This window comes from Lepus europaeus, chromosome 5 (assembly GCF_033115175.1).
Source record: "Lepus europaeus isolate LE1 chromosome 5, mLepTim1.pri, whole genome shotgun sequence".
NCBI classification, from domain to species: Eukaryota; Metazoa; Chordata; class Mammalia; order Lagomorpha; family Leporidae; genus Lepus; species Lepus europaeus.
Window position 1 is genome coordinate 15,759,280 of NC_084831.1, and position 13,337 is coordinate 15,772,616.

A 13,337-nucleotide genomic window follows, 5' to 3' on the forward strand; every position below is an offset into this window, starting at 1 on the left:
TTTCCTTTTCTCTGCGAAAACAGGGAGCATGCTTTGCTTCACAAGGTACAAAGACCCAAGGAATCCTCGCGGAAGCGCTCTGCTCACTGCCGCTCATGGCATCACTGCCAGCGAAACCACGGGAAAGCCGCGTGCAGAGCACAGCCCCGAGCGGCCGGGCACGCAGGACTGCGCGTGCGCAAGGCGTGGGCGGGGCCGGGGCGAACAGGCTCCGCCCCGGACCGCCCACGCCTCTGCTCCTCCCCGCCCCTCCCACCCCTTCAGGCACCCAACCGGGCGTCCCTGCGCGCTGACGTCAGGTGCGCGCCCCTGTGCTCCGCCGTGGGGAGCCCGCGCGGTGATGGCGCGCGCTTCCCCGGTCCGGTGGGAGAGCTGAGGTGAGTGAGGGCCCGGGACGTTTCCGGTACCGCTGCGTCCCCGCCTTCTCTCAGCCCTCGGGGACGGCCCGTTTCTGGTGTCCGGGCAGCCCCGGAGCGCGGGGCAGCGGCGCCCCGGGCCGGGTTCTGTGAGGGGCCGCGGGAAGGGGGTCGCGGCGGGGAGAGCAGGGGTCGCGCGGCCCGGGGCGGGTCTGAGCCGGCTTCTGCCGGCCTCCCGGTGCCCCCGAGCCGCCGTCGCTGCCGGGGCGGCCGCGGCCTCCCTTGCGGGCCGGTCCCGGAGCGCGCGCGGAGCCGTCGTGGGGCCGCCTGCGGGGTCGTCTGACCGGGGCGGGGGGCGGGATTTTCTTTGTTCGTTTGTTTTTTTCTCCCCTTGAAGTCCGGGGGAAACGCGGTGTGGACGATGACGTCATCGCCGTCGGAGGGGCGAGCGCCCTCACTCCAACAAGCCGGACCCCCGCGGAGGGCGGCGGCGCGCGGGGCCTCGGGCGGTCCCGGGTGGGTGCTCCCCGCGCCCTGCCACCCTCCCGCGCGGAGGTGCTGGTGAGCTCCTGCCGGCCGCCCGGAGAGGGAGGTGTAAGGTCTCAGGAGCACCTGCCCCGCCGCGCGGACCGTGCTCTGCTGGAGCGGGCCTGTGCCCGGGGATCCTTTGCCCCAGGCTCTGTGACCCCTCGCCCCCCATGGCGGACTTCCTGGAGGCGGAGGACCCGCCCACGTGGGCGGAGGCGTGGTTCGTTGGGTTGTTGTTTTTTATTTTTTGTGTCGAAGGTGTGTTGAGAAGACAATCAGTCTGTTTTTACAGTCTCTCTTTGCTTCCCTGAAAACGAATTTTGGATTTTTAACAACAAAAACCCAGTGTTTCCCGACTTTGTGGTTGACAGCCTTGTTCCCTGAGAATGTTAAGTTCGTCCTAAATTTTATCTTTCCTTGACCCCAGAGCACAGTAGCACCGGAAAAGGTTCACTTTCTGTAGCAAAGCGATCCAGTTGTGTAGTGCACCTCTTTGAGGGTACTTCCTGTTCTACAAGTACTTTCCCATTGTCTCATTTTTGGAGAGGGCGGATTGCTTGTTAAAGACCCCCTAAAGGGAATGGTAGGGGGCTGGCGTGGTCGGGCAGCAGGGAAAGCCGCCCCTCATACAGGCACTGCTTTGAGTCCTGGCTGCCTCGCCCCGATCCAGCTCCCTGCTAGTGCACTCGGAAGGTAACAGAAGACGGATCAGGTACCCGGGCCCCTGCCACGCGGGAGCGAGAACTGGGTTGCATTCCTGGCTTTGGCCCCAGCTCTGCACTGGCCATTGCCAGCTGGGGAGTGAACCAGCAGTGGGAGCTCACTCTCTGTCTCTTGCCCCTCAAATAAATAAATCATTTAAAAACCCGTAGACTCTGGAAGGAGACTGGGCTCAAATCTTGGCTCTGCCATTTATTCGCGTGGGTAGTCCGGATGTTGTCACTATGGTTTACCTCTTGTAAGATTAAGGTAGTAATAGCGCTCACCCCAGAGTGTTGTTACAAGGTAAAATCAGTTAATACTCCTAAATGGCTTCAAATTTTATTTTGTAGCCAAAAATAATAATTATAATTAAAAATGACAGAGGGGTGTAGCGAGAGATATCTTACACCTGCTGGTTCACTCCCCAAATACCCACACATGAACATGTTAAAAACCATTGCTCCCCCAGACCAATCTCATGAATCCATAAATATGTCTTAAAGTACTTTCACTTTTTTTTTTTTTTAAATGCTGTTTATTTTCATCTACTTGAAAAGCAGAGCAATAGAGAGCGAGCTTCCATTGCTGGCTGACTCCCCAGGTGGCTTCAACAACCAAGGCTGGACTGTGCCAAAGCCAGGAATCCTGAACTCCATCAGAGTGTCTCACATGGTGGGCAGGGGCCTAAGCCCTTGAGCCATTGCCTGCTGCCCCCGGAGCGCTAGCAGGAAGCTGGATTGGAAGCAGAGTAGCAGGGCCGCCAGCCAGCACTCCCATACAGGATGCTGGAGCCCCAGGTGGCAGCTAGACCTGCCACAAGGTCCGCCCCTGGAATGGTCATATGAAAGTGAATCTAAAACCTGTTTGTCTGTTAAAGGGGCGGGGCAGGGGGTGTCTGTGGCACAACAAGCTGAACTGCTACCTGTGATGCTGACATCCCACATCTGAGCTCCAGTTCCAGTCCTGACTGTTCTGATCTAGCTCCCTGCGAACACGCCTGGGAAAGCAGCAGAAAACGGTCCAGGTAGTTGGACCCCTCCCGCCCATGTGGGAGACCCAGGTGAAGTTCCAGACTCCTGGTTCTGGCCCGGCCCGGCCTGGCCTTTGCAGCCATTTGGGGCTGAACCAGCAGGTGGATGATCTCTCTCTCCTCCCTCTCCCCTCCCCATGCTGTCTCCCCACTCTGTAACTCTCCACTTCAAATAAATAAATCTTTTTCTAAAAAGGAATTAGGGTGTCTTGCCTATTGTGTGCAATTACCTCATGCCTAAGCCCTTTATCAGGACCTACTGTATTTAGTTATTAAAGTGCCATTACCCACTTAGTAATTAAATGATCTTAAAGGCTAGTGTAGTGACTGAATAATACATTCTAACCTAAATAATATTGTATTGACAGCTGATTGCCATGAGGAGGTCTGGGCCAGCCGGAAGGAAAGCCAGGAGTACCATCCTGGTTTCCCACATAGGTGGCAGGGGCTCAAGTACCTGGGCCATCTTCTGAACGTGAGACGAGGCTGATTCATATTTGTTATGAAAACTTGATGAAATGCAGAATCATCATTTAGGTGGTCAGGTCTAAAATTTTCTGCTTTCTTTACTAAAATAAACTGTTATCTCCAGTCACAAGGAAAAAGTGCTGCTCACCTAAATCAAGTCCTTTGTAGCTGCCATCCTGAAAAGATAATGTTGTGTATCAAGGACAAAATGGAGTTTATTTCTCCAATGTGTTTCCTTCTTCCCGAGTTCTTTGATGTAGAAGTTCAGCAGCTCTGTTCCTGTGCAGTACATCATCCCGAGATGCTTCCAGCCCTTCTGCGGCAGTGCACCTGTAGAAAAATATTTGTTACCTGGGACAGGAGAAGATGGCTGCTGGTTACAGGGCTGCTGCAGCCCCCAGCTGCAAGGAGAGCTGGGGAGCAATGTGTCAGGCACACCTGTGTCCAGTCTCTTAAGTGGCGCTCTGAAGCCATCTGCTGCTGGATGCAAAGCCACAGTCATCACTAAAATGTGTGTGTGGGTATTTAAGAAAGAGATACATAGAGATAGACGTGTCTGTCATCTGCTGGTTTACTTAGCAGAAGCCTGCACCAGCTGAAGGTGGGCCAGGCTGAATCCAGGAGCAGGAACCTAAGCCAGGTCTCTCAGAGTGCTAGGGACCCAGCCACTGAAGCCATCTCCAGTGCACATGAGCAGGTCTTGAACCCAGGCATTCTGGTACAGGATTTGAACAACTGAAGTGATGTCTTTATTGGGGGTCTAAATGCTTGCTTGCCTTATGTATCTGTTTTTAAGTTTTGCTTCATTGCATTTGGAAGCAGGGATGGAGTGAGGCTGGGAAACAGAGACATAGACAAAAATCTCCCAGCTTCTGTTTCGCTTCCCATATCGTGCCTCAGCCAGGGCTTGACCAGGTTGAAGCCAGGAACTTGGGAGTGACTTTGGGTCTTCCGTGTGGATGGCAGAGACCCAGGTCACGTGCTGTCTCCCAAGGTGCTGGTTTGGAAGCTGGATTTGGAAGCAGAGCTGAGTGTGAGATTCAGGCATTTCAGTATTGGTTGCAGAATTGTGGGTGTTCCAAGTGGCTTCCTAACTGCTGCACCAAAGTGACTGTATGTGTTTTTTAGTTGACACACAGTACATAGTGATGGAGTAACTAGAGTGTGGCATTTCAGTACATGTATGTAGCATGTGATGTTCAGATCAGGGTATATGGCATATCTGTTACCTTAAATATTTCCCTTTTTTGTCGGGGGGGGACATTAAAAATTCTGTTAGCTATTTTGGAATACTCAATTAAATAGTGTCAGCCATAGTTATCCTGCTGTGCTGTAGAACACCAGGAGTGGCTCTTCTCATAGAGCTGAACCCCCGAACCATTCTGTCTGCTTCCTCCGTCATCCTTTCAGTTGAGGGATTATCATTTCTGCAAAGAGAAGTGCTATCTGAGAACAGTTTTGGACAAGGAGCGGATGAGCCCAGAGGGAGAGGTGGGATGAAGGAAGTGCTGAGAAGTGCTAAGGAGCATGGAAACAAAGGGTAAATTTAGTAGGAGAAAACATAAGCAAAATGTCAGGTACAGACTATTTGCATTGTTGGCTAGTAGTTTAGGAATATTTGTAATATTTTGGGTTTGTTTTTCAGTCTATTTAAGAGGATATAGAGTGGGAATTAAATGAAGTTTCTTAAAGAATTATTATCTCTGGTTTGAGAGAGTCATAATGCAGTCTTTTTTAGCTACTAATATTTGTTTCACAAACTGATGTGAGAGGAGCTCAATTTTAGATCTCTTCTAAAATTGGAATTAGGGGACAGCACTGTGGTGTAGTGGGTAAAGCTGCTGCCTACAGTGCCGGCATCCCATATGGGTACCAGTTGGAGTACTGGCTGCTTCTCTTCTGATCCAGCTCTCTGCTATGGCCTGAGAAAGTAGTAGAAGATGGCCCAAGGCCTTGGGCTCCTGTACCCAGTGGGAGACCTGGAAGAAGCTCCTGGCTTTGGGTTGGCCCAGCTCTGGCCTTTGCAGCCATTTGGGGAGTGAACTAGCAGATGGAAGACTTCTTTTTCTCTCTGCCTCTGCCTCTTTCTAACTCTGCCTTTCAAATAAATAAATAAGTCTTTAAAATAAAATAAAATTGGAATTAAATATGGAATTAAACCACTCATAAGTAATTTCCCTGAAAACCATGTTTTTATTGTAGGTTTAAGATTGACAATAAAATTTTTAAAAATGTATTTATGTTTTTTAAAGGTTTATATATTTATTTGAAAGGCAGAGATACAGAGGGAAAGGAAGAGAGAGAGAGAGATGTGGCATCCACTGATTCACTCCCCAAATGGCTGCAACAGCCGGGACTGGGCCAGGCCAAAGCCAGGAGCCAGGAGTTTCTTCTGGGTCTCCACGTGTGTGCAGGGCCTCAAGTACTTGGTTCATCTGCTGCTGCTTTCCCAGGCACATTAGGGAGGTGGATTGGAAGTGGAGCAGCTGTGTCTTGCAGCAGTGCTTATGTCCCAAATGACTATTTAACCCCTATGCCACAACACTGGCCCCAACAATAAATTTTAATTAAAATATTTACATTAAAAATATAAATTTTAACTTATCAGATAACTTGTAAAAATAATTCCTATGACTGTGAGTTCAGTGCTGAGGTTTAAATCACCGTGTGATCTCATTTGTTTCAGAAAGTATATGTACAAGTGTTTCTAAAATATAGACTAAGTGCTTGAATTATTTTCAGTCATTTTATTTATTTGCTTTGCTTACCATAGCACAAAGGAAATGTTAGAGCATTATAATAACTGATAAACCAGTCCAAGTGGTCCAAGAGATAATTTTAGTTTTTAGAATAATGCCTGTGTTTCAGAATCCCTGAAAGATGTTTCCACGGGGTTCAGTGTCACGTAAATTATATCCCCATCTTAGAAATTCATAATGTGTATAAGTTTATTCAAGGATCAGAGAAATTAGGTCATTAAGAAAACAACTTGGTATTTTCTTTAACTTGTTTGGTGGAGTTCTCCCCTACCCATGAAATACCCTTTAAGTTTTTGCAAAAATGAACTGAAAGACACTGGTGTTTGCTGACTTAGTAATCTCTGTTCGGCTCATGGGCTGTTGGTGTGGCCAAATCATGTTTGCTGTGGGTAAGAAATGGGAAAGATTCCCTTCGATTCCTGAGGCAGGTGAATGGTGGAGACTTCAGCAGAGGCGTGGATTTGATTCATTCCTGCTGAAGACCTGTGGCACAGCTGCCCTAGTTTGCACTTTCCTGGGGTTGGGCTGATCATGATGTATACAGAAGACGTCTTTGGGGTACCCACGGGGCAGTAGTTCCATCCCCATTTAAAATTGGGCAAGGTTTTGGAAGGGGGAAGCAGGCCAGCATGCGGACTGAAGAAGTGACTGTCCCTGGCTGCAGGGGAAGCCTCTGAGATGGAGTACTCTGGGAATTCCTAGGGACTCTACCAGGAGCAGGTGACAGAGACCAAGTGTTTATTACTACCACAGCAAATTACAAAAAATGGACTTGCTTTTATTCACATTGTTTATACTTTTTTAAGAAAAATTATTCTTTTTTTTTTTTTTTTTTTTTTTTGACAGGCAGAGTGGACAGTGAGAGAGAGACAGAGAGAAAGGTCTTCCTTTTGCCGTTGGTTCACCCTCCAATGGCCGCCGCGGTAGCGCGCTGCGGCCGGCGCACCGCGCTGTTCCGATGGCAGGAGCCAGGTGCTTATCCTGGTCTCCCCTGGGGTGCAGAGCCCAAACACTTGGGCCATCCTCCACTGTACTCCCTGGCCACAGCAGAGAGCTGGCCTGGAAGAGGGGCAACTGGGACAGGATCGGTGCCCCGACCGGGACTAGAACCCGGTCATTTTTATTTGAAAGGCAGAGTTAGAGGGAGAGGCAGAGATCTTCTATCCCCTGGTTCACACCCCAAACAACTGCAACAGCGGGGGCCAGGCCAGTCCAAAGGCAAAAGCCAGGAGCTTCATTCAGATCTCCCAGATGTGTGCAGGGGCCCGAGCACTCTGGCCATTTTCTGCTGCTTTCACAGGCGTATTAGCAGGGAGCTGGATTGGTAGTGGAGCAGCCGGGACTCAAACCAACTGCCATATGGATGCCAGCACTGCAGGCAGCAGCTTAACCCACTGCACCACAGCACTGGCCCCCTATTTAATACTCGTTAGAAGGACTGGTTTATTTATTTGAAAAACAGCATAATACAGAAGAAGAAAAAAAGAGCTAGAGCTAGGGAGAAAGACACCTTCTGATTCATTCTCCACATGCCAGCAACAGCCAGGGCTGGGCCAGGCTGAAGCCAGGAGCCAGGAACTCCATCTGGATCTCCCATATGGATGGCAGGAATCCACATATTTGAGCCTTTGCCTCCCAGAGTCTGCATGAGCAGGAAGCTGGAGTCAGGAGCTGAAGCCAGAGCCAGGGACTCCAATATGGGACTTGGGTGGTGAGGGCTCATGTACTGGATTAGAAAAACAGTTGCTAGGAAGCACATTAGAGGAACACTTAGTAAAATCTGAAGGTGGAATGTGTAGTAAATAATAGCACTGGACTGACTTTAAATTTTTGGATTTGGCATTCAGTGCAGCAATTAAATGGCTGCTAGGGATGCCCGTGCCCCGTGTCTGAGGGCCTGGTTTGAGGCCCAGCTCATCCACTTCTGACTAGGTTTCCAGCTGATGGACAGTCAGCATACACCTGCTGTGGTGATGTGACGTGCCCTTTAACTCGTCTGGGATGTGGAGAGCTGATTGTTAGCCAGTGGCAGCTTGTAATCATCTGTGGTGTATTTACACCACAGGAACTGGTGTGTGAGACAAATCAAGAGTTCTTTTTGTCTTATGTGTTTTATTTTATTTTGCTTTTTTCCCCAGCACACCACGGGAACTGAATGATGCCACATGTTAACCTTTTGAACCTGTTTGCTCTTCCATGAAGGTATCATAATGCATGTAGAGTGCTAAGTGTATCCTAGGTGCCGTGCATGAACTCTTTTACTGATTCCAACCTTAGATGTTATTAGCAGCCCCATTTTTCAGATCAGAAACTAAAAGGCACAGGTGAAGTCACTTGCCTGTCGTACAAGTTTCAGCATCTAACAGGTGCACCCCTAAACCCTCCAGCCTTCTGGTGTCACTGTTTAAGTCTTCATCCTGTGTACTGTGGGAAGTTCCAGATTTCCTGATATTTCTTTAAAAAAAAAAAAAAAAAAAACTTGCTTATTTGAAAAGTAAAGTTACAGAGAGAGGGGGAGGGAGGAAGAGAAAGAGATACCTTCCATCCGCTGGTTCACTCTTCAAGTGGCTGCAACAGATGGTACTGTGCCAGGCTGAAGCCTGGTGCTTTTTCCAGGTCTCCCACATGGGTACAAGGGCCCAAGCACCTGGGCCATCTTCTACTGCTTTCCCAGATACATTAGCAGAGAGCCGGATCAGAAGTGGAGCAGCTGGGGCTTGAACCAACACCCGTATGGGATGCCAGCCTCACAGGCAGTGGCTTTGCCCACTACACCACAACATTTGCCCCTTCCTCTGTTATTTCTAAGCCCTGAGGACTGCTGTGTCCTCTGTCCACTCCTCACTCTGAATCCCTGCTTCTGGATCAGTTCTTGACCCATCTTGTTCCTCCTCCAGTGATTTCCCTTTCTCTCAGCATAGTTGCGTCGCTATCGTGGCCACTTGTTGCTCGTCCATGCACCAAAACATCCCAGAAATGCAGATATTCTGACAGTTTGTGGGTTTCTCTTTTTTTGCTGTTAGACGCAGTCATTGTGTATACAATGAGTCTTCCTCAAGAAGTTCATGGGACATGGTTCTGGTACTGTCGCTGAGACACGTGAAGGTCGGAGACTTGGTGTGGAGGCTGGCTCGGCACTGGTGGACGCTGGGATGGATTCGTCCTCGTCCGCGGCGGGCTTGGGCGCGGTGGACCCTCAGTTGCAGCATTTCATCCAGGTGGAGACCCAGAAGCAGCGCTTCCAGCAGCTGGTGCACCAGATGACCGAGCTTTGTTGGGAGAAGTGTGTGGACAAGCCTGGGCCGAGGTTGGACAGTCGGGCTGAGGCCTGTTTCGTGAACTGCGTCGAGCGCTTCATTGATACGAGCCAATTTATCTTGAATCGACTGGAGCAGACCCAGAAATCCAAGCCAATCTTCTCAGAAAGCCTTTCTGACTGACCACAGCATTATGTCTTTGGAAGAGGAAGGTATTGAGGACATGGAGAGTGATTGGTGGGATGGTGGACGAAATACCCAGGGGGGATTGTTTTCCCTGTTTTGTCACACTTGCAACAAAATCCTGTGAGCGAAAATGAACAGTCATTTTGTGTGCGGGGTTTGTAGGTCATGTGGATCTGGTTGCTGGGTATTTGTGTGCCAGGTCTGTAGGTTGTGTGTGGATTTGGTTGCTGGGTATTTGTATGCTGGGTCTGTAGGTCGTGTGGATTTGGTTGCTGGGTATTTGTTTGCCAGGTCTGTAGGTCGTGTGGATCTGGTTGTGTTTTACTCTAGTTGTGTGAACATAATGCACGGGTGTGGGGGAGGCTCAGTTAGATGTGTGTCTGTATTGGGACTATGCTTTTCTCAGTGTCCCCTTTAAGTACTCGTTATAATTTGACAATGGAACTGCTTTCTATAATTTGATAGTAAAGTGAAATTTCGTTTGTGTGGATTCATTTCATATTTCTGGGGAGATATTTGTGTCCAAAAGGGCAGCAGTGAGGGGGAGAGTAACCTGGCACTGAGCAGCGGGCCTCCTTACGGAGCATCTGACTGCTAGTGCTGGGAAAACATGAGTGCAGTGTGCAGGACACTTGGCATTTCTAGATTACCTCCCTGTCCTGCACTGTGATTTGCCCAAATATCTGTATTAAAATATGGTCTCAGGACAGTACAGGCAACCTGAGAGTCTGGAGGCCTCTAAGTCAGTCAGGACTCAAGCCAAGAACAGAATTCATCGGCTGCTTCACTCCCCAATTGGTTGCAACGGCTGGAGCTGGGCCCATCAGGAGCCAGGAGCTTCTTCCAGGTCTCCCACATGGGTGCAGGGACCCAGGACTTGGGCCATCTTCTGCTGCTTTCTCAGGCCGCAGCAGGGAGCTGAATCAGAAGTGGAGCAGCCGGGACTCAAACCAGCACCCATGTGGGATGCTGGTGCTGCAGGCAGCGGCTTTACCCGCTACACCACAGCACCGGCCCCATACTTCGTTCTTTTGATCATTTAAATAAAAGCTCCTACAAGATTGAAAAATGTTCATGAGAAAAGTCTATTAACTTTAAATTCTATTTTTTCCATGAGTTTTTTTGAAGCCACCTCATATTTATAAGGGATTAAATGGCATTGCAATACATGTATACTATGCATAGTGATAAGATCATAATGACAATCGTATCTCACCTCAGACATTTACAGTATCTGTGTTGGGAACAAAGTCCTGTCTTAATTGAGTAATTGTTAAGCATGGTTCCCCTACAGCGCTGTAGAAAGTTAGTAGTTACAAAAAAAAAAAAGAAAGAAAGAAAGTTAGTAGTTACGCCTCCTACCCATCTGCACCCCTGCGCTCACCTGTTAACCATCCGCTCTCGCAAACCTTCCCAGCCTCTTGAGGCCAATCGTCTACTCTGCTCCTACATTCAACTCGTTTAACTCCCACATGTAAGGGAGGACGTGCGTCTGTGTGTCTGACTCCACTGAGCAGTGCCCTCCAGGCTCTGCTGTGTCGCTGCAAGTGACAGGCTTTCCTGAAGCCTGGCGTGACGAGAGTTGAGGACACCACAGCACAGGAGAGAGCGCGGAAGTGCTGACTCAGTTCTTCCTGTCTCTGGGCCTCTCCTCAGACCAAGGCCACCCCCCATCCAGGCTGTGGGAGACACTGCTCCGTGGTACCTGCCTCCCCGTTCTGGGGCTTCCACACCCACAGCCAATAGGTTGCTGAGCCTGGAAAGTTGAACAGCTTCAGGCTGGTGACCAGAAAGGCCAGCATTTCTGGTTCTTTCTTGGGCTCAGCCAAGTAGCTCCTCACTCTTGATTATCCCCTGGGGTGGGATAATCTTTCTCTCCCTCTCTGTCATTCTTCTTTCAAATAAATAAATAAATAAATAATAAACAGAAAAGGTAGGAGTGGGATGCAGTAGAAAGGGTCCTGCGTTGACTCAAGTTCCAGGTTCTACTTTCAGTTGTGCCCTTGAACTACTCAGTGCCCTGGAGCAAGCCACAGCCTTCTCGAGACTGTGGGTTAGATGGCCGCATTCCGGTGCTACAGTTTTGTTGAGTAATTTTAATCTACTTCAACCTATGCATGTACTGAACATGGGTTAGGCCCCTGTTTATTTTTGTGACCAATTTCCCCACCAGAAGTTTTGGAGGGGAGGCACTGGCTCCATCCCTGTCTCCCAGGACCCAGCACAGCCCTGGCACATCATGGACCCAGTGAATGAAGCCTGAAGGGCTGGGGGTCCACACTTGAGGGTCCTGCTCGGGAGTCTGGCATCTCCCAGGGCTGGAGTCTCAGTGGCTCAGAGGCCTCCACTTTGTGCCCCAGAGACCCCGTCCAAGCCTGGCCACAGCCTTGACCACTGACCACCAGGAGGACACCTGGGAGCAAACCAGAAGGCAGGAGGCTTCGCTGGGCCTGGGCCCTGGCTTCTCGCAGTCCTGGCTGAGTGTTGGACCAGGGCGCTGGTGCTGAAGTCCACCCCTCTTGCCCCCAGAAAGCACCAGCAACAGCAGCCTGCTTGGCCTGGGAGGGCAGCTGGGGTCAAGAGACCTGGGCACTCCCATCTCTGCTTCCCAAAGGCTGGATGATGGGGGACTCTTTCTGCCCCTGTGCTGCTTCCTCCTAATTCTTTTCTTTTTTTTTTTTTTTTTTTTTTTTTTTTTTTGACAGGCAGAGTGGATAGTGAGAGAGAGACAGAGAGAAAGGTCTTCCTTTGCCGTTGGTTCACCCTCCAATGGCTGCTGCGGCCGGCACATCTCGCTGATCCAAAGCCAGGAGCCAGGTGCTTCTCCTGGTCTCCCATGGGGTGTAGGGCCCAAGGACTTGGGCCATCCTCCACTGCCTTCCCGGGCCACAGCAGAGAGCTGGCCTGGAAGAGGGGTAACCGGGATAGAATCTGGCACCCCAACCGGGACTAGAACCCAGTGTGCCAGCGCCGCAAGGCAGAGGATTAGCCTGTTAAGCCACGGCGCCGGCCACAACTCCATGCATTTAATATACTCAGGGATATGCTTTCAAGATCTCTTTATGGATACATGTAGCCCTAGTTGTACTATTATCACTATTTAGTGTTTTATTCTACAAGTACACCTTGATTGATATGTTCTGTCAATATCCTTTTAAGTTTCTGACTATGTTTCATATTTCAGGCAGCACTGAGATACTCCTGTACATGTCAGTGTATGCATTAATGGAAGATGAGTGTTGGAGAGTACTCCACTGCCCAGTGGTGGTTGCCATTGCCTGTGATGCCACATGTTCTGATCCCAAACTGGGGCCAACAGCTAGACAGTGGGCTGGACTGTATGAGATTGGGATTTTCTGAAACATAAGAGCAGTCATTCTCCCCCTCTGCTCAGTGCCTCCTATGGCACGTCCTGTGCTCAGTGCTCAACCTGCTTGAATTCTCACAGAAACCCTGCAGGGGAGGGGCTGCTGTTACCCCACTTGAGGAGCTGAGGCCCAGAGAGGTAAGGTAGGCTTTTAAGGCCACAACAGTTCTGCTGGAGCCCCGATTCAAGGCAAATCTGGGTCCCATAGTTTACCCAGAGCAATGGGGTCCTGGTAGTATCTCCCAGAGATGTGGGAGCAAAATTGCAGCAAGAACTGATCCCACTGAGGCCTTCCTGAAGGAGGTGCCAGTCTCAGTAGCCTAGGAGTACTGGAGCTCACAGTGAGCAGTGGTGATGGGCTCGAGAGGAGGAGGCACCGGGGCTGGCGGGTGCAGCTCTCGCTGCCTCACCTGCTGGTCCCTGCACTCCTGCCACAGGCCTTCTGCCTTTTCTCTCTCCAACTTCTCCCCACCCCACATCTCTATTGGCCATGCTGCTTTTTAATTCTTTTTACCTTCATGTTTCAAAAAATTTTAAGTGTATTTTCACTTTACTTGCAGAGAGGGACAGAGTGAAATCCTCTTGTCGATTAAACCTCAAATGTCCACAACAGCCAAGACTGGGCCAGGATTAATCAATAGCCCAGAACTCCATCCTGGTCTCCCATGTGACTGGCAGGGACCC

At 50.0% G+C, this 13,337-nt stretch overlaps 1 long non-coding RNA gene across 1 annotated transcript; it reads left to right on the plus strand.

Annotated features, from left to right (window-relative positions):
* The first annotated feature begins 283 nt into the window (after positions 1 to 283).
* On the plus strand, positions 284 to 9,087 carry LOC133759500 (uncharacterized). The gene is made up of 3 exons (XR_009865899.1): positions 284 to 377; positions 7,982 to 8,045; positions 8,867 to 9,087. It is a non-coding gene; the product is annotated as an uncharacterized LOC133759500 (long non-coding RNA).
* The last annotated feature ends 4,250 nt before the right edge of the window (positions 9,088 to 13,337 follow it).